Source organism: Durio zibethinus, chromosome 13 (assembly GCF_047325235.1).
Source record: "Durio zibethinus cultivar Kanyao isolate XHJ-2024 chromosome 13, ASM4732523v1, whole genome shotgun sequence".
Lineage (NCBI taxonomy): Eukaryota > Viridiplantae > Streptophyta > Magnoliopsida > Malvales > Malvaceae > Durio > Durio zibethinus.
Window position 1 is genome coordinate 16,412,899 of NC_143174.1, and position 3,241 is coordinate 16,416,139.

The window sequence follows — 3,241 nt, forward strand, 5'->3', positions numbered from 1 at the left end:
TGTTTTATTTTGAATATAAATACTATATAAATATTAATTAGATATTCCTTGTAATTCAAAAACAAGTGTTTTGTGACAAAATAAAAGGTCATAATGATTAAAAATAGATAATTGTTCAAATAGTTATAACTATTTGCAATAGTCAGGCCAATCGATTCATTTTTTAAATCCGTTACTTAGTAATTGTTAGAATATTAATTAATTAGCATTACTTTATTCTGAATAAGACTATATCAATAGAAATAATTATTTTATGACAAAACAAAGGGTTATAACAATATGAAATAAATAATTGTTAAATTGTTATAACTAATTGAACTAGTTTAGTAAACAAATTTATTTTTTAAATCACTTATTAATTTTTAAAATATTAATAAATTAATATTCTTTTATTCTAAACAAAATTATATTAACAAAAACATTTGTTTTATGACAAAATAAAAGAATATAATGATTTAAAATAGATAATTATTCATATAGCCTTAACTATTTGAACTGGTTCAACAAATAAATTTATTTTTCAAATCTCTGAATTATTAATTTTCATAATATTATTAGATTAGTATCATTTTCTTTCGAATAAGCTTGTATGAACATAAATAATTGTTTTATGACAAAACAAAAGGTTATAATGACTTGAAATATATAATTGTTTAAACAGTCATAATTATTTGAACTAGTTCAATAAACAAATAATCTCCTACTTATTAATTTTTGAAATATTAATAAACTAGTATTATTTTATTCTAATTAGGCTTGTATAATGAAAAACAATTGTTTTATGATAAAACAAAAGTTCAAAATGATTTGAAATAGATAATTGTTAAGATGGCCATAACTATTTGAACTGATTCGATAAAATGATTTATGTTTTGAATCTCCAACTTCTTAATTTTTAAAATATTAATAAAGTAATATTATTTCTCAAATTTTGAAATATTGATAAAGTAATATTATTTTATTTTGGATAAGCTTTTATGAAATGAAACAATTGTTTTATGATAAAACAAAAGGTCATAACGATTTTAAAATGATAATTATTTAAATGGTCATAACTATTTAAACTTGTTTGGTAAACAAATTTATTTTTTAATTCCTTGCTTATTAATTTTTTGAATATTAATAAAATAGTATCATTTTATTTCAAATAAGCATGTATGAACTGAATAATTATTTTATAACTAAACAAAAGGTCAAAATGATTTTAAATAGATGACTATTATAATAGTCTTAACTATTTGAACTGGTTCAACAAATACATTTATTTTTTAAATCTCTTAATTCTTATATTTGAATAATAATCTTTGAATATTTTATTAAATATACATTAAATAATTATAATATACTTTAATAATTTATGTATTTAATTTAACAGTTAAATACAAATTATATTATATACTAATTTATGACCTATTAATTATTATATGTATTAAATAATATATAAAATAACTATTAAATTATAATTATTTTTATATAGTATTATTTGAATAGTTTACTAAATTTATTATTTATATTAATATAAATATATAATATTCAATCATTTGATAATTTATATTAAATTAGATTATACTAATTTAATATTAATCATTATAATTAAATATTATTATTAATTAATTATATTATAAATAGTTATGACTATTTGAACAATTGTCAATTAATTATAGTTAAAATAAACTTGATATATCTATTTAATTGGAGGATTTTATTTATTAATTTATTAAAATAATATAATTAAGTTAACTAATTATAATATAAATAGACTATTAGAATTATAATACTAATAATTTATTAGTTATTAATTAATAATATTGATAAGCAAGTTATCTATTCATATGTACTAATAAATTTTATTAGTATGTAGTAAAATGAATGTATAATTATCAAATTATAAAAATTATTAATAGTCGTTAATATTATTATTAGTAATTAAATTATTATAATGTTAATTAACAAATATCTAAAAGTCAATAATATTTAAACTTATTAATATAATTCAATCAAAATAATAATAAAGAGTTTGTTATTTAATAACAATTGTAATTTATTTGAATAATTATACCTAATATTGATATTATTATTAGTAATGATTTTAAATAGATAATTGTTGAAATAGTCATATCTATTTGAACTTGTTCGGTAAATAGATTTATTTTTTCAAATCTCATGCTTATTAATTTTTTGAATGTCAATAAATTATGACCCTTATCTTATAAATTGAATATTTTGAAATAGTTGGAGATTTAAATAATAAATATGTTTACCGAACAAGTTTAAATAGTTTATATTATTAAATCTTATTATTTAAATAATTATTAATTTAAAAGATAATTATATTCCTTATAGTCTTAACTATTTAAACTTAAATTAGAGTAATATTCAAATAGTTGTTTGTTCAACTTATTAATTTTTATAAGTTTATTATTTTTTAAACAAGTTTTATAAAACAATTATAAAACTTAACTTATATTGAAATAATTAATAAATTATATCAATATTATCTATTTAATAAATTAAATAATAAACTTATTTAAACAATTATCTAATTATTGAAAATTATTTTTATTTTATTCTAAATAAACTTCTATGAGCTAAAATAATTATTTTATAACAAAACAAACGGTCATAATGATTTGAAATAGATAATTGTTCATATAGTCTTAACTATTTGAACTGATTTAGCAAATGGATTTATTTTTTAAATCTCTTAATTAGGAATTTTTAGACTATTATTAAATTAGTATTATATTTTCCGAATCAATTTGTATGAACAGAAATAATTATTTTATGATAGAACAAAAGGTTATAATAATTTGAAATAGATAATTGTTCAAATAGTAATAACTATTTGAACTAGTCATAATTACTTACTGGTTTGGTAAATAGATTTATTTTTTAAATCTCTTAGTTATTATTTTTTGAAAATTAATAAATTAGTATTATTTTATTTTGAATAAGCTTGTACGATAAAAAACAATTATTTTATAATAAAACAAAGGGTCATAACTATTTGAAATAAATAATTATTTAAACTGATTCGATAAACTGATTTATTTTTTAAATCTCCAACTTATCAATTTTTGAAATAGTAATAAAGTAATATTATTTTATTTTGGATAAGTTTGATTGAATTGAAACAATTGTTTTATGATAAAACAAAAGATTATATATTTGTAATAAATTATTATATAATAATTATAAATTAATTTAAATTTAAATATTACAAATTAAAATATTTAAAATA